The sequence below is a fragment of the Anopheles stephensi genome, chromosome 2, assembly GCF_013141755.1.
Source record: "Anopheles stephensi strain Indian chromosome 2, UCI_ANSTEP_V1.0, whole genome shotgun sequence".
In the NCBI taxonomy this organism is placed as follows: Eukaryota; Metazoa; Arthropoda; class Insecta; order Diptera; family Culicidae; genus Anopheles; species Anopheles stephensi.
The window spans coordinates 3,192,981-3,214,701 of record NC_050202.1 but is presented as its reverse complement, the minus strand read 5'-3'; the positions used below and the strand labels follow the sequence as shown (position 1 = coordinate 3,214,701).

The 21,721-nt window shown below is 44.7% G+C and overlaps 1 protein-coding gene across 8 annotated transcripts in view; it reads right to left on the bottom strand.

Annotated features, from left to right (window-relative positions):
- Positions 1 to 21,721, bottom strand: part of LOC118503602 (dnaJ homolog subfamily B member 6) — a 64,465-nt gene that overhangs the window by 21,207 nt on the left and 21,537 nt on the right. For 5 of the 8 annotated variants that reach the window (XM_036037067.1, XM_036037073.1, XM_036037078.1 and 2 more), the window contains 2 exons: positions 19,678 to 19,682; positions 7,172 to 7,275 (listed from right to left, as the gene is read on the bottom strand). The gene's annotated coding sequence lies outside the window, so the exon portion shown is untranslated. Of the gene's footprint in view, positions 1 to 7,171; positions 7,276 to 13,747; positions 13,767 to 19,677; positions 19,683 to 21,721 lie in introns of those variants that run through there. The other 3 variants (XM_036037070.1, XM_036037079.1, XM_036037074.1) reach the window with 2 other exon arrangements.

The window sequence follows — 21,721 nt, the reverse complement described above, 5'->3', positions numbered from 1 at the left end:
ACCTTCTGGTGAAAGAATTTTCCCTACCGTGCGAAATCGAACATGACCGATTGCGTTTGTTTTTCGTCGCGTTTGCCAACGTCGTCCCTTGCCGATTATGATTTGGGCGCGAGCAATATTTAGGGCGCGTGATACGGCGATCGTAAAAAGCTGCCAATCTAGGCCGGGGATTTTGGATCGCTTTTGGGATGTGGACGTCATTCCGTTCACTGCTTGACACCCTAATCTGACAACGAATTTTATACAAACCGGCAAAAGGCTGTGATTGGGAAGAACCCTTTCGGAGACCTTTTTGAATGATTTATTTCAAAAATAAGCTATATTCCATCATGAAAAGCTAAGCTTGACACAGGAGAGAGAAAGTGATTTTGTGTTTCTATAAGACTCTTTTCACGCGCAAAATTTCACTTCCAAAGCTCCCTATCGACTTCTTCTTTACTACTTGATCCCTCAAAAAGTCCTTCGTACGAGGGGAACTGGTTTAGTTCTAGGAAGGATTTGAAACCGGTCTCTTCGTGGTAACAACTAGAGCCGCAATCTTTACGCTACCGAGCCGTCCCAAGCTCCTATGCTAAGGAGAGCCATATAAGCTACAAATGAAAGATTTAAAAACATCACTGAAAGGAGTTCAAAGGATAATATTTCATTTTCAGCCTTGTCCGTGACAACTACCGTCATCAGAAATCCATTAGAACCTTCGTCCGGGTGGTCATTACACGAACGAGACTGACACGGACGATAAAAAAGTACATTTTTACACACACACACAAACCCAAAAAAACAACCACATCTTGTACCCAACACTTGCCCCACTTGCCCACAAGTTGAGCTCGTTCTCTTCTCCTGCACGATGGAACGATAAAGTTTCTAACAGGGCGTCCTAACGCAGTTTGAAAACCCGCAGCATATTTCCTTCCAACTTTGTGGTTTTGTGTTTGTTGCTGATTCTCTCACGCAAATAATTGCACCAAAGACATCGATGGTCCATACAAGGGTGTTTAGCCGAAGGAAGGGGAGAGCAAAAAAAAAGGCACTTGCCAATTGAAGCTGAAGACATCATGCGGGTTGGCTGAGCACATTCACAATGTAGACGAAGCGTTGTTCACAGTTCCATTTTCCCACCGCCCATATATCGTGTCGAAAGAAATCGAAAGAAAAACCGTTGTACATATTATTGGTGAGCTCCGTACCGATTGAGATTGTCAATCGATTGGCGAAACTTTCCAACTGGTGACCCTTCTTATACAGGCGTGCATATTCGAAGCATCCGAATGGAATGGAAAAAATGTCCATAAAATGTGCGCCTGTCTAGCTCTTAAATTGGCGATTGGATGCTTAGAGCGCTGTGTGTACGGACAACACATCTGTCGAACGCGTCTCCTTTGTGACCCATCTTTAAAGCCATTTTATAATTGTGTTTCTATTTAGCACGTTGTCAGCACTGGTAGCGAGCTCTGATACGTAAAGAAATGTTTTCTATAAAATAATTCAATTTAACAATATTAATCCCGCTTTTATATTATCCGAAAAAGATGCAATTCTGCACCACTTTCTCTCCCCCTTCGCTTTAAACTAACCCAGCGAAACGGAAAACGCTCGCCAATGAGTGTCACCGAGTTGGCAAAAATAAATTGATACAAAATGCAATCGTTTACCCGTTGTGAGGCAGCGTCATGCCTTCCCAAACAACCATTGAGACGGATCTTTCTTCGATTCTGTTTTCTTTTTTTTTTGCTCTCCCCAATAAATAGCAAGACAAACACTTGTCTGTCTGTGTATCCTTGTTTTGGCCCTAGTGTTTTCCTTTTTTGTGTAGCACTGTCATTTTTTTCTGCAAAACCGTACGCTACGCCGTACCATCATCATAACAGCTTGGTGTGTTGGTCCAATTTATTCGATTCGGTCGCCGCATCCGCTTTGATGTGATCGGGGAGATCGGGGGTTCGCTACATTTTTCTTTCTACTCTCACTTTAATTATCTGCGATCCGAACACGCCGTTTGTGATACACGATAGGGTCGCACTTGATAAGGCACCGTCGTATTGCCATCGCCGATCCGATCAAACGTTCCGATCAAAGTGGCAAACGCGATTGATAGACGCCCGCGCGTTGACGAAATTCGTACGAGTGAGTTGTGTTGTGGTAGCAAACGTCGGCAGTCGATGTCGTTCGACACACTCGTTTAATTAAAGTGCAGTCTCGATTGATTTATGTTGGACGATTCGATTCGTATCCGTCTATGGATAGTATCAATAGAAAATAGGAGCTTAGATTATATACTTTTTAACGAATAAATGTTACATTTATAATAAGTTGAAGAAAGCTGTTGTGATAAAAGGTGTGGTTCGAGGGCGAATTGGAGACTGTTATACTTCCCGACTTCTGAATCGCCCAACCCATGCAGGCTTTCAAATAAACCATTATCAGAGCCTCGTATCACGCATCAACAGTAAACATTACCATATGGTGGATCACTATCGTTTTTCCAACTTTCACTTCCCCACAGACAACCAACCAAGATCCAAGATAAACATGGCCATTAATGGATACGAAATGATCGCGTCGGAGCTTCTGTCCCCAACAACTCTCCCCCTCAAATTACGCATATCCCATTGCGCATCGTACCAGCTGTCACCGGTACATCACAAACATCTCCCCATACAGACAAACGTGTCCGGCCCCCCCGCATGTGTCAAAGTCATTATTATTGGGTGGAGAAGGATTTAAGCCAATGTGTGTAGTAACTGAAACGCGATCTATATGTTTTCTTGAAATTCGGTTTCACGCTTCATTCCATTGATTTTTTCTTTTCGGCTAAAGGGCAATACTCTGCCGCCCGTTAGGGTGTCAGGGTGAGGTTCATGGTCAAGTTGAGTTAAATGGGGAGGGAGTCAACAACCACAACATCATCACAACATCGTTGGATCTTAATCAGCCCCCCCAAAAGTGAGGAACTTAACCCACCCTTTGTGAAGAGTCATCCATCCCGATAATTACTTTGGACAGAGATCTTCACCGACACCATCCAGGCGTTGTCTCTTCCTTACAATGCCCACCCCCCCGAAAAGGATTGTGTCAAACGGATCTCACTTCTCACCCTGCCATGTGTCGTTTCGGTTTTCTGTGTGCAAAAGAAATCGAAAACAACAAAACCGTACTCCACCACGATGTTTTTTCGCTAAAATGATGCTCCCATTCCGCATCGTACAAATCTTGGAGAAGAGGTGCTACTGGGTGAGTTCTCTTCAAGTTGGTGGGGGGGGGATGCGCTGGGGAATCGTTAAAACAGGTTCCATCTGTTCGGCATTTTCGCGCGCGGACATTCTCACCAGCCGTATCTCATTTTCCGCATCCGCATCGTAACGGGAAACACGGGCCCGGTTGGGCGATTTCTTCCCGCGCGCCGGATCTCTGCCACTATTTATAGTCACATTCGCGCGGAAGGTGTTGTGGAGAGTGATATTTATGGAAAAATGTCGACTATGTGCGTTCTCCTTCTCCATCACTTGACCATCCCCTTCCTGTTTTTGTCTGCAGAGGAGGTAGGTGGTTTCCGTTTTTCCCGAGGGCGACGTCACTGTTGGCGAGGATAAGGGGAAGCAAATGGAGAGCAACTCACTAAGCTAACTAACTGCAACGACGAAATGTACACACACACACACGTGGCCGAAAAAGCAGCCGCCAGAAGTCGAAGAGAAGATCATCTTCGTATAGGAGATGAGGAGAAGATCTTTGCGGAACACACCTCACGCCAGTGGAATGGCGGCTATAGGCTAGAGGTTCTAGCGGAGTAGGTAAGGGGAGAACGATCGAAACAGTTTGGGTTTTAAATAGATATGCGAGTCTATTTTTAGTTTCCCGAAAAACCTGTCGAGGTAGTTCGAGCCAGTGTAATGGGGCCGAAATAGAAGAAAACGCCGGTGGGTAAAGCATATTTTTGCCCTCGGATGAAGAAATTTTCTTCAGGTGTACACAAAGCGTGTGCTCTTAATAGCAGACTTAGTGTACAGCCAGTTAGACAAGCCCTCACAGAAGGTCCGATGCAAAAAAATTTAATAACATTTAAAAAATATTTCATAAATTAAATATATTAAAAAATCGTACATATGTAAAAAAATATATGAAACTATAAAAAATTTAGTATCAGAAAATCATCAACAAAAACTAGAAATTTAGATATTTTAAACAATAAGTAACACAAAAAAGTGGTAAAGCAATCTATATAAAATAAGATCAAGATAAAGAAAAATACCACTAACGATATTTAGAAAACTAGATAAAAATATTCTTTTAAAAATTTCAAACCAATTTCTTTAATAATTTATAGCGTAATTCAATATAAACCCAATAGGCGATCCACACGCGTGAACACACACTGTACTAGAGCCATAAATCTGGTAGGCATGTTCGCCACCGTCCTGGAATTCATTAAATGTTTCGCTTTCTGCACAGAAAACATCTACTGTTGCAATTGTAACGCCTCTCGCAACTTTGGACGCTTCGGCGACCTAGTATTGTTAATTATTCTGCCAGTGGACTGTGATAAATGCCAATAGTTGCAATATCATTTCACAAAACCACTGCCAACTACAGTGTTGCTGTGCCGGTGAGCGCTACTTCCATCACATTGTGAAAAGGATGATACGAACGAGCCCACTGCCACAGCTTTCAATTATGCATAGTTACAAAACCATGTTTAAATTATGCACGCTAAGCATTGCCGTTCTGCGCGCCATCGGAACGCACATTGGCCACAACAGATTTAAGCTTAGATCGCTTATTATTCCAAAATTTCAATACGTGATTCATGCCGTGGTTTACATTGCATATTGTATCCCTCTGCTTCTCAATTTCTCTCTCTCTTCTCTCTGTGCCAACAAACAAACACAAATACCCCTTTATCGGCCGTCCATAAATGTTGAACAATATTTAATTGATTATGATTTGGGCAAATATTTATTGCTCTCTGGTTCGCGGCTTCTATTCAAAGCATTCTACTACACGGTTACTCATTCCACCACCACACCAACAGCAAGAACACGGTTGGACAAATTTAATCGACCTCAATTAATTTCGCTAAACCATTTCACCAACAGGGACGGTTTCAATTAGACTTGAAGTTGTGCGTTTTCTTTTGTGAGTGCCGCCTAAGCGTCCACGGTGAGCTTGAGTAAATGTTTGACGGTTCAAATATCCTTATAGAGCAGAATCTGGCTACGGAAAGCTTCACAAGATGTACTACTTTCTTCAAATATGTGTCACTAGGTCCTCAGTAGGACTTAACCCACAATTCCCGGATTGTTTAATTAAATTATCCGTAACTGGACAGAAACTGGATAGAATAGTTCTTTATCCGAGGAAGCATTCTGGATAAGATTTGATTACCGACCCTGTTGAGAGAGTGGAAGATCGTCTTCTTCTAATTCTTTAGCACTACAACCTCGAAAGGTCTCTGGTTTTCTGTATATTCCTTATACACGGAGTTGAATAGTCAGTCCTACCGGACTGACCGTATACCGGGAGGCGGTCTGGAGGGAATTTGAACGCTGGTCCTGTCATGTGAAGATCGGCACTGCTATCGCCTCAGCCACCTGGCTGATCCGTAAAAGATCGTCACCACTTCAATATCCTCAAAATGAAGGTGGTCTCTTAACTCAAAGCCTCATATTTCTCACTTCATTTTCTTTTTTGGCACTACATTTTTGAGAGGTCCTTCCATTTCTGGCTTTCTCCACATAGCTTAGCCGTAGCTAGAAGTTTTATCCTGCGTACGGGGTGTGATGGTAGAAATCGGAGAAAAATCATGCAGATTTCCATTTTTTTTTCAGTTCGAGTCTCATTGAAGTCATCAAAAGCAAACTCTCACAACAACCTTCCGAAACTATAAATTGTCAGTGTCAACAAAACCTTCTTCCACGGTGCGTTTTCTTACACTTATCACCCACCTCACACACAATCTGCCAAGGTAATGGCAGATCGCGATAACACTCGCACACTCGAAGAAGCAATAAGCTCGATCCTCGGTCTCGATAAGACTCTAAATGGCAGTGACCCGTAGGCACATAAATTAATTTGCCAAACGATAAAACACACCATATTTCCTCACGTCAAGCATTCTGGCGCCACCAAGGCAATGCCGAGAAGACACAGCGCAAACCAAGAACGCGCATGGGTTTTAATGTTTTATTTTCTTTTCGTTGTTTCAGCTGTTTGTGCTCAGAGTCCAAAACACGAGCTACGCCAACAAGTTCCGTTTTATGATGGGTCACCGAAAATAAAAAAGGAAAACAGCGAGACAACACATCCTATCTGGCATATCACAAAACGGGTATCGTCAGTACAAAAAACGAAGAAAAAGTGCTGATTCGATGTGCATTCGGGCACACGTTTCGCTAATTCTCGCTCACTAGCTAATCTTGTCCTAATGGCAGTTATTAAAGATGGCATGTGTAAAACATGAAACTGAGCTCCACCGGGAGCGAGTCGTTTGATAGGCGAGATGAGCTCGCATTTTACGATAGAAACCTTTTCCTTTCCTTTGCATTTCACTTTTTTCCCATTTTCCTCATACAAAAGATGCCCACACACGTGGGTGTTGCTTTCCATCTTTTCCTATTCCACGCCACAGTCCTATTATATGCAAATTATGCCGGCACGGTGTTGTGGGTAGGAATTAAATTAATTACTTCATTACTATCGCTTCTGTCTCGTGTGCGTGGCGATGAGCATTAGAAATGTGCACGTGAAAAATAAAGCCGAAAAAAAGCATTGAGCGTCAGTAGAGTTATTATTATGCTGCATTTTCTAGGTTAAGATCGTGTTCCACGTGAACCGTATTATTTGAAGTTCCGACACAATTGAAAAGGGAAGTGATAACAACAGCGAAAAAAATATAGCTCGACGATGTGAATTATATTATGCCCAAAAAGCAGACCTCTGAGTAGATCCGAGCATCCTTCCTGAGCATCGGCAAGAGTGAAACAAATATTCAATCGAACTAATTTCATTATTGATTGAATTTCGCTGCATTGCCATATCGTGTGATCGTTTGCGGATAGAAAATAGAAAAGATTTCTCTTCGTTTCGTGCTGCGAGCGATGAAACGTAATAATACACCCCCCTAATAAGATATTTCTATTCAATTTCCATGTCTCGGTATCTTTTAACTTACCTTTTGAGCGATGACGACAGGACAGGAATTCTTCCACTACACAGCTACCAGATCCTGCGCAATTCGAATCCGTTTCAGCATAGAAAGCGTGGTTATATCAACCCCTAAAATGATAAATAAAAAATCATTTATTAGATCATCGTGTGCAGTGCGCTTCCCAACAAGAGTGCTTAAATTTACTCGCCATAAATATTTACTCCGGTACAAGAATGTAAAACACCCCTGATGATTTACATCCCTCTTGCAATAAACTAACATTTGGTTTAATGTACATTAAAATTTTTCATGAAAACAATGTAAAACACATTGCACTATGGGATTATCATAAATCATTTTGGACAAAGGAAAAAGAAAACCATTCTTCCTATTCCCCTGGCAGAAGACAAATACCGGAACCGGCGTAGAGAGTGCAGTGTGAGAAGTGCCACTGAAGTGAAGAATCGTTCTCCTTCGTCTGGCGTGACTGTGGTGGTGCAAAAGATGAGGAAAAATATTTGCATTTGAAAAGATGCAGAACCTCTCACGTCTTCTTCTTTTACAGCTTGTGGCTTTGCATCATGCAGATAGTCTACGTGGACGAGAAATGTCATTTGCCTACTCTTAAAAGGCATGTCTCTGCTGACTGTCTACCACTCGTGGCTTTTCTTCACCTTTTGTAAGTATTATTTATTGACTTACTCGCACTCTCTCTCTCTCTCTCTCTCTCTCTGCTCAAGCTGCAGGTAATGACCGTAAAGAGGAATATTTGAAAAATGTGTGAGAAATGCACTTAGGGCTGATGCAAAGGTGGTAACCATAAAACGTTGGAACGCTTCATCGCTTCGATACCTTTGAAAAAGAGGTGCTACAGAAATGTTGCAGCAGGCTGACAGTCTTCCTATGTTCTTTAGGGACATTCCCAGCAAGGGTTAGAATAGTTATGACTAATGGCAGTTCTTTCTCTAACTTCGTCACTTCCGCAGTTCATAGTCAGAAATCTTGAAATACTTCAGATGCCTTCCAGAAATGTGTCCTACTTGTCTAATCTACTCTTCAAATTCTATGTAGAAACTGTTTCATTAACATCTGAAGACAGCAGACTCATTCTAACACCTTCACAAAAGCACAACAATCTAACAAAAGAAGGGCCGACGCATTCAAATAAGCATTTTGATTATGATTGCACACGTAAATCATGCTGCTACTCCTCATGTCAGGTTATTGACACTACTTACAACCAACGTTCTACATCCTACACCCATCAGAGCGCGCAGTCCCAACCAAAAATATTACAATCGTCCCAAACCTGTGGATCCATCAACGAAGACGGTGGGAATTTTTGGGGGGCCCAAGCGCATGTAAAGCCACACAAAACAAAAGCTAACAGATATTCGCCGCAGCAAGCAGGAAGTGCTTATTCTTTGCAAGATTTTCGGAAAGGTAAAAGACACAACAAAAATCTTCCCCGTGGGAGGCCCCCTCGTGGATAAGATGATGGGGGACAACATTTTCCCAGCGGCTTGCTCGTGTGCTCGTCCACCAAAAAAAGAGGAAACAAACAGCAGTGGAGAAAAAACAATCTCATCCCTGTACATGAATAATTTCCAATTTATTATGTGGGGCTAGTTGTTTGGGCTTGGGTGAAGCCTATAAGGGAAGAAAGACACACCCGGCGTCAGGTTGATGTGGCTCCTACCATTCAGTAAAAGTGCGATAGGAGCTTCATGACTTGGCCACGGAGGAATTAATTTGCATTCTTGCTGGGCTTGATAAACGTTCGACCGAGAGACAAACGACGAAGAATATTGCTACTGATAGATAATAGTAACTATTCGTCAGAAATTCTTATCGCTGCAAGCGTCACTTTCTTGTGCCTTCTAACGGCATGAGGTATGTTTTGTGGCTTATATTGGATGAAATAACTTGCTGGTTTTCTGGTGGCCTGGTGGCTTAGTAGTTGAAGCGTCGGGCTTCTAGACTGCAGGAATGGATTGGGATTTCAGTTCTGAGAAAAGATCTCAGAAAGGCTAACTTTTAACCAGCTCAAGGAATCTAGAATTCCAGACCAAAACCACCCCTGGGTAAGAAGAAAAGAAGGTCTACTGAGGAGAGATCAGCATAAATTAAAATTGTCCTGCAAATATCGAGCTGAGCAGTTCTAGAGATTCGTTTGGAATAAAGGTTAAGGTTTTGTTTTGAAGACACTGCCTTCGTCTTATTCGGCTTGCCTATACCAAACTATAGCGCGTACATGTATATTCTTCAGAAAAATAAATCACGTACAAAAATATAATTGTTTGTTACAGTTTACCAAGCAAATGTATATATTTCCAAACCCCAACGAAAACATCCGCCTTATCGTGAGCCTCGCACAACAGTCACAAAAGTGCTAACGGTAGGGCAGTCCTCCAACACGGGCTTGACTTGACCTCTCAAGCTCATTTACACAACGGCGTCGATATCATGTCGTGCCCCGTCGTCGAACCACTTCAGGGTGCACGGACACGAAGACTCAAACACACACAGACAAACACACATCAATAAATCCGAGGAAAGATACGATGTTATGGGTCAGGTTTTCCCTGCCTTACCCACCCATATCCATCCGGCTCACAACTTCCCAGTTTCTGCGACGTTCCCTCAGTTTGCGTAACGTATTTATAGAACACATGGTATGCGTATCGTAAGTAAAAATAATTCCTACCACCCGCGTCGCGTGTGTCGCGCCGGCGTGTGTACAGCATACACACATGTGGCTTATAGGCCGGCCGGTGCGATGTGTTTGTGTTTATACAACAGAGCCTCACCCCCCCGATAACCCTAACCAAACCATATCGCATAGGCACTGCGAGAGAAACGGAGGTAAATGTCATAAAGTAAATCAGTCAACACACGACAAAATACATCACCAGAGTGTAGCAACATATCGCAATCAACGGCCAAGAGATGGGAAGGAGTAGACCGTTTTTTTATAAAGAGCATTTTACAAAACGCGACTCTCGGCAATCGTGTAGCAACTGACAGAAAGCTCAAAGAAAGGAGAACAAACTAACACACACCTGAATCAAATCTACCCTAAGCATATGATAAATCGCGGTCATTGTTAGTAGGTGAAAACAGTTCTCAATTTTGTGCCCGCACAACTCCGCCCAATCTTCAAGAAAGTCGCGTGATAGACCCAGATTCTTAACCCCGAAAAGTTCCACAAACAAAAAACCATTTCCCGCAAATGAGGTTAAATCGTTGACCCGCACCGAATGTTCACCGACCCCAAATGAGGTCACCAACCAGCTTCATTATGAGGTCACTATTAACTACAGCTAAACTATGCATACCATCATATCAATCCGCGCGCTCATTACCAACTCCGAACTCCACGATGTCCACCAGCGAAAAGATCATTGAACTCCTACTCCATAGCGACATCCTCCTTCTTTAGGGGCTCCGCTCTGATTCATTAGCCGATCAATTAACATCATGGGTAAATTTTGTCAATCGTTTGCCAGCGCACATGTGCTGCACAGCAGTTGTCGTGTGGTGTCGTGGACGGACGACGACCATGCGACGACCATTAATTGAATTCATTATCTCTGAAACGCACCCTCCAACCCACTAGGCACAACTCTTCTTCTTAGAAAAACGCCGGCCCGTCGATGAAGCCGCAGCCGCAAACTCAGGACCGTAAACGACTAATTAATATTTATCAGAAACGATTCACGCTGGTGATTCCTTGGTCCACCAACGATGTCCACAGGCCCGGAGCTACACCGTTGAAAGCGCAGGCAGGCTGCTTCCTCAATTGAATTACCTACAAATTAGTCTTCCTCTACCAACGAGAACTTGCTTTGGACCAGTTTACTCTAGTGGTTAGGAAGTTCGGACGGGTTCTGAATATACGCTTAATGAACTCTCCCACCAGCGAACGGGAAGGTGCGTTACTTGCGAAGGCATACACAGGATATGCATACTCTTCTTAACACATGCACGCAATGTACAATCAAATTAACTACGTTTTCTTGTTCGATTTCTCGATTAGTGACAAAACCACACACAAGCGAACAACATACCATCCAATTAAAATCCTTTCCATGAGTTCTAAATCTTTCACTGCTCATCAGACAGCCATTGGAATCATTTCAAAAATGCCACAGCTGAAGAGCATATCTTTTCCATCTGACTCATTGGATGCCGAAGTTCAGCTAGAAGGTGCCCATGTCTGGACCTGGTGATCGTGCAAAAATGTGGATCACAATCAGGGCCCCCATCTTAATCGGCTGTAGCAGGCCGTTAATCTTCCAGCGAAACTCGCCTAGCATCTCGACCAGGTACACGCTACTGCAAGTACGAAGCAAACACTCGTACACATAGTCATCGCTGCACACTTCTCATTAGGGTGAACAAAAATAATTGACCATCTTTCTTCGTCCTTCACGTTTTTCTTCGCCCGTCTGTGTTCGATCTCTCGAACCCGGAAAGCTGTCGGTTCTATCGCAACGTTGCATCTCACCTGGGCGGCATAACTCCGGGTGGTGTTTTATGGGCTTCAGTGCACAACACAACTTTTCTGAGCCTCGAGCAATGTCAGTCACACTTCGATGATTCATTGGACAAGCGGGAGCTTGCCTGGTTCCGTCGAATGTCGGCTAAGCCACCATAAATGCAGCAAGCAGATCCATCCATTTCATGTGCAGTGTGCATAATAATCGCAACGGAGGGCTGTACAGCTTCATATGCAGTCGGATGAAGAAGAGACATAGGAGCAGCAGTAAGATGCAGACTGTTGGATACACACCTTCCCAGAATTCTTTGCCTCAGGCATTTCTCGTTAAGCGTCTTCTCTCATGAGAGTCTCAATAGGGGAATATTATTTGCTGTAGATTTCTAGCTGAGGTCTTTACATTAAAGAATCTGCCTATTCGCTGCATCTTAAACACGTCCAATCCAGCACCAGTATCTTATATCGCTAACGTATTATTAACACATCAAACACGACTACCACTCTCTACTCCATTGGCATCTTAAAAAACCTCCCCGAGGAATATATCTTCCAGTCTAGCGTGCGAGTGTTACCTAGCGATAATGATAGTACTAACCTAAACCAAAACAAATTAGTTTCAAATTACTACCGCTTCGCTATTCGCCGTGCTCTACTACGCACAGTACTCGCGTTAGATATAATGGCGTCAACTTAGCTAGAGAGACGCGAGAGAGCTCAGCAAAAAAAAAACAGGCTTGCAAACCACAGAAACCGCAATGTTGCCCTCCGGGTGACAGCCGCTCTAATGGTAGCGCGATATCGAGATGTAATGATGCACTTTCTGCTTCTGGAGTAAAATCGATCAACTGTATCATTATCATCGTCATGCCTCACCATGCGCGGCACACGGACACTCTATTTTACATTAGACAAAAATCAATTTGCTTGGCCCATTGTTTCGAATCGAATCAGTGTCCGAACGCTCTGATCAATCAGAAAATAGTATAATGGTTAGTGTCTACAGTGTCATTCGTTGCTAACCTTTCGCATCCCATCCATCATTTAGTTTGGTAAAGGAAGGGTCCGGGTCCCTCGAGACTATGCTCTTGCCCAGAGAACGAGGGCTTCACACCGTGTCGTTCAATATCTGGGAGGCGTGAACACCACCTTCATGTAACAGTGTTTCCTCCGGGACTGAGGTATTAGGTTCAATGCAATTTACTCCAACACATACAGACAGCTCTCTCCCTCTCTCTTCCCCATTAGCCTTTTCCTGTCACCTAGGGCACTGCAATTTGCACTCGAACGATGCGTAAGCTTGCCGCAGCCGCATGTACAGATAAATCAATCATGCAACAGGCCTACTGCTCCCCAGACCGACAATGCACTCATAACTTCCTTCCCATGCACTACCACATCCTCCGATAGCTTACGCATGGCCAATATCCAGCAAGGTTGTCTGACTAGCGAGTGAGCTACAAGCCGACTACGGCCGCTATCTTGTTATATGATACCAAGCCCAACGAACGCATGGACTCATCGGAAGTCATCCTCGTTTGTGTCCGCAACTGAGATCGCCACCGCCGGGATTTTACGATGCTTCCAAACAGTGGCTTCGCGTAAACCGATTGGAATTAAACACCCGACCCGGAGTGTTCGTTAAAGAGGGGTCCTGTCACCGCATCCATATCGTCCCGTCAGTGGTTCGTTCGGTAGCGCCTTCGTTAAGTCGTTAGGCTTTTAAAAACCACACATCCGCAAATCTAGGTCATTGCACACGAGCCGGCTAAAGTGTCGCGCTCAGGCCAATTGGCTGATCAAACACAACGGATTCTTCACCGTACACTAGCGGTGCAATAGCAGCGCTAGCAGCCAACGTGACATTAGACACCGTTCGAGGACTGCCTTCAACCCCCACGAAACGTTTCGGTGGGAGGGGGGTTTGGTCCGCAAAACACCATTACCAGCACACGAGACCGATCTGATCCGCCTGCAAAGGCGTGAATTACAAATTTATGATTACAAACACCATCTTTCATACCTACAACGAGAAACGAGCCTTTTTAAAACAGTCCACTGGTGTAAGGGTGTATGATGCCAAGGGAGCGGAGCAAACTTACCATCTGCCACCATCACACTCCGTTTGGATAGAGAATTTATAATCCATCGATGAAGCCTTCTCGAACTACTGTGCCAGCACGCGACGACACACCAACGGATGCAATCGAAATCGTGTTTCTATTGGTGGTTTGCCATGCGTTGCGAAAGTTTAGCGGTGTATTGACGAACAAAACTGCAATGAGCATGCTGATGACTGTACCCGGGTGGGGTTGGTTTCACGATTCTTTTTAATGCTATTCAATATCATTTTCATGTTGAAAGTGCTGTTTCCGGTCTGCTTCTAGCGATCGACAACGTCACTACGAGAGGTATGAAAGGGTCTCGTCATGAATATTTCAAACGTCCTAAAACAATCAGATTTCACAAATGCTAAACACCCCGGTATTAATATTCAATTGATCTCGAAATCTACATAAGACGATTGTGGACACTATGATCAGTGGGGTTATTTTAAAACTGTTTTAGCTGAAAAGTAAACTCTCCAAAATGCCTTCATCCATCCCACACAATGCCTACAACTTTGAGACTTCATCCAATAGGGATACTGTGTACCAATACAGGGGTTGCCAGGCACACAACGTCCCTCAAATCATTCTAACAATTCTGTCCACATGAACAACACAATTGTCGCTTTTGATTGCTAAACCCTGGCTAAATCTCTCATCTAATCGTGTGCATGCATGCCTAAATATTGATGCACGAAACGACGTGAATTAGGGATACCCTGTGCACGTGCCAACCGAAAACGAACGAACGAAACTACAACTAGCCCTCAAATCGCATGTGACGTATATATTCTCCAAACTCCATTAAATCCTTTATTAGATATTGGCTTGTTCCGGGACGCTTGTATGCATTGCGCCTAAACTGGCACCTCGGCGCGACACCAAAAACGCAATGTGTTTATGATTTATGCATTCGCGTGTGTGGGACGACGAACTTCATCGTGTAGATGACGCTCACGTGTGTTTGTGTGATTCAAATATCACATCGCAATAATGACCTAAGAGCACTATCGTAGTGCACACCTGTCCAGTCCCCGGCCACCTCGTGCTTTCAACCCTAGACACCCTCTTTCGGCTAGACCAAGGTGTGTTCCGGTACGCTAGGCAATAACATTCACCTACCCCAGAGCCCGAGCGACTCTTCTCAGGCCACTGCACCATCGCATGATCGTGAAAATCGCGCACCTGACACCATATGCCACACACCACATTTGCACTAATTTCTGCTGGCGTAATCCACGCCCTCGTGAAGGCCAGCCTGAGCACGGTGGGAGAACGGTCGAAGACCTTACGCTTTTCGGTCATTCGTCCACCTGGTGATGCCAATCGCACCGCAATTCACGGCAAAAATATAAACGGTTGTCGTACAATTCCTGGTCCTGGGTTGATGTATTGGCAAATTTCGACCATAGATCCTTCTCGACCGGGTCATTGCGAATGCTAGTCACCCGCTCTTGCCCTATTCCGCGCTCGCCTAATTGGAAAGTTTAAATTGGTTAAGTTTGATGATCTAGTACGGAAACAGCAGCACCACCCAAGTGTGTTTCCACACCCGCATACAATAGAGCGCGCACACAGAGGCGTGCCAAATGGGGAATCTTGTTTCAAGTGTGCTCGAAGCTAACCGCAGATGGGAGAGAACATCCCACACACTGGATGACCCACCAACAACGGAAGAAGGTGACGATGATGAGGTCTCCGGTATGAGAATTTTTGCCAAACCGAAAGAAAACCTGCCCGAAAGTCAGGGCCACGTCAGCCGAGTTTGGTACCGGTAGACACTTAATTTTAGGGTACAAGACCATTGACCAACCACACTATGGGCCGCTGAGTTCGTAGTCCTGGTTACGCTGCTAGATCAAAGCAGCCGGAACGGACAGTCGAATTGCATTTTCTGCCTAAGGATGAACATTACCCCTACGGCCGTTAATAGCGGGCGACTGACTGGTGGTGCCGTCATGTTCATTGCACTTTACTCGCAAGATGACTAACTTTGGCAGAAGAAGGCGGACTTCCCCATCGATCGAGTCTCACACCACCACTCCAAAGCCGCGAGACGTAAAAACAGGTTTGCAAGAAAAGGTTCAATGATTCTCCCACCCAGAGCACGACGGACGGACGGGCTATGGAATGTGAATGTTTGCAAAATCCAAAGCATCTGACACACAACTGAGCGTTCTTCCGGACTCATAAACGGAAGATTCCACATGTCCACACACCAGCTCGAGAGGACCAGACAAAGCTTCTGAAGTTCCGTACAACAATAATGCAACGGTTGGATCACTGCTGTGTGTCCGATAGAACAAAGATGAGATTCCCGCGTAAGGAAGAATGACAAAACGGAAACATAGCGAGCCCCCCTATCACGTCTGCGTTGATCGGGCGTATGGGATGAAGCAGGGAACACCCATAAGGGATGATCTTGTCCCGTGTCTGTCGGTGGTTGTCATTCAGTCGTTAGCTGCCATCGCCGGTCGAGATCGCGTGTGGGTGTGTTGTTGCCCCACGAGTCTCGCTGTCTCGCTCAAATGAACGTGATTAATCTCACGGGTGACTCATGCACGTTGAACTACGTAGAGAAGTAGGCAATCGGGATCGGTTTTAAATTTCACGCTTAAGAAATCTGTATCCAGCTGGAAATACCTATTTTCTAGCTTTGGAGAACACAAAAAGGCAACAATATTAATCTTCTTTCGCAATACAAAAGGAATTGATTCGTTCATTCAGCAAACCATCACAACACACAAACATACATAATGATGACAATTAACCAAATGAAAAGATCAATACTTGATGTGATTTTCACAAAGCAACATAAATTATGGTTACCCACACCACACCATTTCTTGGCGACCCCAAAAACGCAGATCGGATGGCCGTAACGAAATAAATTAATTTCACCGCAATAACTGTAATCCGTTAATCGCTTTCTCTCCGCATAGGCTTTGTCGGATGGCGGACTTAGCCGCTAACTCACTCGATGCCTCCACATCTCAGCGCGATCGTGGCCGGTAATTGTAATTGTGAGGTTAGACCCACCGCGCAGCAGCAGCAAAATCCTAACCACCAATCATCAATAAAAGACAGAAGGCAAAACATCCACCCCAAAACCACCCCGGGCACACGTTTTATGGTCATTAAAAATCGAAGGCACGGTGTGTTGTGTGCGCGTGCGATGTGATTACATCTCGATCGCTCGTCTCGCTCATCGATGGTAGGCTTCTTACCAAGACACGCCAAAATGGAGACTTCAAACTGGATCATCCCTTCCCCGCATCTTTCCCAATCGTCGGGAAAGAAAAGCTCATAACGAGCTGAAAGCGAAAACGAGAACAAAATGCCATGACGAAACCCAAACGTTTGGGCCGAAACGCCGGTCCGGACCGGCCTCCGGTGAAAAGAAATGAGCGATTATTAGAGAGCATAACGCGCGACGACGCGGTTACATATGTGTCTGGTGGTGGTTGTTGTTCACTCAACACTCTTCTAATTTCATGTTGCACCATGTCTGTGAGAGTGTGCGGCAATCTAATTGAGCACCTGGACCGGCGAAGTATGTGCTCGGGAGATCTAGCTAGTAACGTCTTGTGAGCTCACACACAACTCACTAGTGTTAATCCAATTTGTAGCTTCTACTGTATCGCCCTATATCTTACGTATTTAGGATCTGCATGAAATGCATCGAAGCTTTCCTCCCAATAACATTGTCTAAATCAGATGTTCTCAGATGTTCTCAAGACGCTTTGACGCCACCCATCCAAAAATGTGCCAACAGAGATCTCACATCATAAACTCGCGGTGCTGATGGTCAATAGTTTTCGCCGGACTGGTGCTGCTTTCCCAGGGTTGGTCGTCCAAACTGGGCCCGTGTCGCCGCCAACACCGGTTCGGGTCTGATAAGTGAATACAAAAATTAAACATAATTGGATAAAAGTGTTACAGCCGGGACGCGTATACAGCGGGAGCGGCAAGGATGCCCGCCACAGTTCTTCCCTTGTTTGAATAATCTATGAAGGAACAAGCAACAGCAACACGGATTCCCACCCCCCACCCCAAGCGCTTCCAAACGCTTCGTACGCGATGATGTAAGCGGAACGTTTTAATGCCGGATGCTAACATCGTTTCCATCCGCACGAGAACCCGACCCTACGGGGCGAGTTGTTACGGTGCCGTAGTGCGCTACCAAAGTTTGTCGTGTTCACTTAACCAACTTCGAAGTTCGAGTGGAAGCCCGGGACATGTAGAACCACACTGCCCATAACAATCCTAATGCGAAACTCTGTGTGTAAGTCCGGGTGGGCCAGTTTCTCCTGACGCCACTCGTAATGATCCTGTCGTACAAGAGGTTACGATGCTCGTTACGAAAGGCTTTACGGGCTCTCGTTCTCGCGTTCTACCGGGCTGTTGTTTCTAGGCAGCCTTTTCAAAACGTCGCGCACTACAATAGTTGACAATTCTATTTTAGTAAAATCTTTCCATTCTAAAACCCAAGCACCCAACGCACTGCCAAGCTCCCACACAAAGTGGTCGTGAAAGTTATAGCGGCACAGGGGAGTTACTCTAACAAAAGCTTATGCTTTCGGCTTTGATCGTCACAGCACTTTGAAGTTGAGAATGGATTCAGATTACTTCCTTTATGCTTCCAGGCGTGTGGTAGGTACACCCCGTACGGCTCGTTGCGAACTAGTTAGCAGTCTTTTTCGTTCTCTGAAGCCTTGCTTGTTGAGCGTTGAGCAACCAACCGCTCTGTTAGCTACAACAAAAAAAAACCACCGCGATGTAAGAAAAACCACTACCGAGGGTGGTTTCGAGTATCGTTTGCGACCAAACCAAACACACAGCGACGTCCTCCGGGCGTACGAAATTGAAAATCACTTCCTGTTGTTGCTGCTCGGTCACCGATATGCACGGCAGCAATTTGTTCCATGTTCCAATTGATTTCTTCGTACGGAACGGCGCCCATCATGCTGCCTGGAACTGGAATCAAACGCCCGCCGGCGAGACGATTTTCAACTGCCAACGAAAGATGCTCGAGATCTGAATGGCATGCTCAGCGGTGTGATAAAAACGGAGAACAGCAACCTCTTTTCCGAACGAATACGTACGTGTCGAATTTGTAACGATCTGTGACAGAAAAACGAATGACACTTTTAGCCGATTGATCCTCACCGCCCAAACTTAATCATAGGGGACTATTCTTGGAGTTTTGGCGGCCCCGGCAGGTTTTTAGTTCCTCCCCAGGAAAGCAGCTTTACTTTCGCGCGTTTCGAATCGTTCCAGGCACTCAATTTCCTTTTTTTCTATTTGAACTTCACGGATACACAATTGATTACCCTGCGGTGTGTGCCAGCACACAGTCGAGTGGAATTGGTGCAGTAACAGTAACCTATATAGAAAGCTATTTACATCTGCAGCGCGAACTAACAAGTAACATCGCTCTACGAAGGCGTCTTGCCAGCACAGAGCGTCCCCATTTCATGTTCCGATTGGCGACTCCTTCCCTCTTCTTTCGATAGATGCCCGTTTGTCCATTATTATCGTGATAGCATGAAACAAAACCAATCAAGCTAAAATTATCCAAAATGAATGCAATTGACCGTTTCCTTCTTCGTTCGGTCGGTTGGTAAAACGAGTCGCTGTCGGTCCCCGTCATTAAGGCGCAACAACGAAGGCAACAATGTGTTTGGTTGCCCCGTTGGTCAAGAATTGGCTACATTTGAAACAGGCTCATGAAAACACACGCCAGCCCATTGCGTGACACTATCACTGCGAACCTTTTCCTTTCTGGACAGATTTACACAGCGCACAGAGGTCTCGCGCCCCTCGGGTAATCCTCGCACAGACCACCGCACCGGAAATTATTTCAACAATTGGTGCAACGCTGGACTGCCTACGGTTGGTTTGTAGCACATCCAACTACGTACCTCTTCTGAAACGATAAAAAGATGAAGAGAGAGAGAGAGAGAGAGAAAACAAATAATTAGTTTAAAATTCATTCCAGCTCGTGTAAGTGTTCTGTCACGCACGATCGACTGCATTGAATGGTGGCGACGAATTGGTTCGCATCGAACGATACACACGGTGGAATACTATTTACATTAAAAAAAGAAACAATTTCCTGGCCGTCCACTCGGTAAAAGTAGATCATGCGTAAGTGAAATTGAATCGCAAATACGTAACAATTCATGTGGAGAATGTTAAGCAGGTATGAAACAGTGAATGTGTTATCGTCCCTGGAGCTAAACGATTCTTCAATACCTCAAGAAATGTTGGTCCCAGGATTATACTGATATTGATGATTGAGTGTTAAATGCGACAGCTGGACCGGTCTTCACACGACAGGACCGGGGTTCAAATCCCATCTGGGCCGTTCCTCCATAGTGAGAACCAATTATCTCTAATCTTAAAGCCAGAAATGACAGGCATACCCTAAGTGGTCGTTAGGCGAAGTGCCAAGTGTTGACCTCGAGAGAATCCCGCATTGAATTCATAATAAAAAAGATCATAAGATTAACTTAATAATATAAACAAAAATATCAACTCTAATTATTAGCAGATATATTTCAACATATGTTTTTTTAATTTAAACCTGCAACAAAAGTTGTAATAATACGCGTCTATTAGCAGAATTGAACACTCAACATTGCCATTCGGCTACAATTAACCGTACGACAGCCAAAGATCAAGATCAAGAGGAGAATCGATCTGATTGCGCTTCACTCATCGCTTCTATTTGTGGTAATTACACAGATGGCACCGTAACAAGGTTCCCCACACAGAAAGGTTGCGCTCCAAAAGCTAAAAATCGTTCCATCTGGTCTCGAAAAAGTATCAAGGCGACCACTTTTCCTAGAGCGATTCGTACGAAATGAGTTCTCAATTCGCAGCTTCCCATTTGCCCCGGCAAGCACCACGGTCGGTCTCTGAGTAATTGTCTCGAACCGACCGGGAGGCCATCTGGGCAAGAACTGTGCCCAGGGACAAAGAAGGCAGTGACGAACGCTAATTTGGTGTAAATTGTTTGCACTTCCCCTTGCCCTCGAGAGCACTTCAAGTTAACGGTGTGGCGGGCCTGGGTCACTAATTACTTCCAGCCAATATATCAACAAAGCGATCAGTTCGATACTACTGTGCTGACAACGAGGGGAGGTGGGTTTGAGGGCTCCCAAGAGTACATGGAGCACAGGGAGTAGAAAACAGCATCGCTATTTCGAATAATCTCAACTTCTCGCCTTGTTGACCAGAACCTTTCGGCACTTTTGCAGCTCTTCAGCCGGCGAAATGATACTTCGCTGCTAAGTGATGTACACCATTGGGCGGAAGCAAACGCTGGGGCAACCTTCCAAGGTGTTTCTCCAATTGTCGAAGTTTGAGCCTTGCCGTCGACTTGACCTGGCGCCTCTGGAACACGTCCAGGGCACAAATTAAGAGCCAAGGAAATTACGCTCGCGATAAAGAGCTACACACTTTCACGATAGCACAATAGAGAGATGTCTATATTAGACGCTTCCCCTGACGGAGACATAACATCCCGACCCGACCCGGTCCGAGCACGGCCAAGTAAGCGTCGAACTTATGATCATCTCGCACACAGTGTGATATTTCCGATCACCGCAGAGAATGAATTCATCTCAAGATAGGTGGGAAGAAAAATCAATCCCCACAGCACCCCATAATTATGAAATCGAAAGTTCCACTTCCTGATCACTTTCATCCGAAGAAGATGAACACCCCTTTCACTTTTTTGGGGATTTTGATAAAGCTCTTTTTTGTAGCCTTTATTTTATAATTTCTCAAATTCTTTTACAGCTTCCTTCCTTACCCGGAATTTTATCATTTGCACAGATGCGCACACACACACCTTTTTCTTATTCATTCCGAAATTTGCCAGCAACCGGGGTGAAAACTTAATTAACATTTTAATTTCTTTTTAATTGATACGAACTCGGCACACTGGAAGTCTCACAG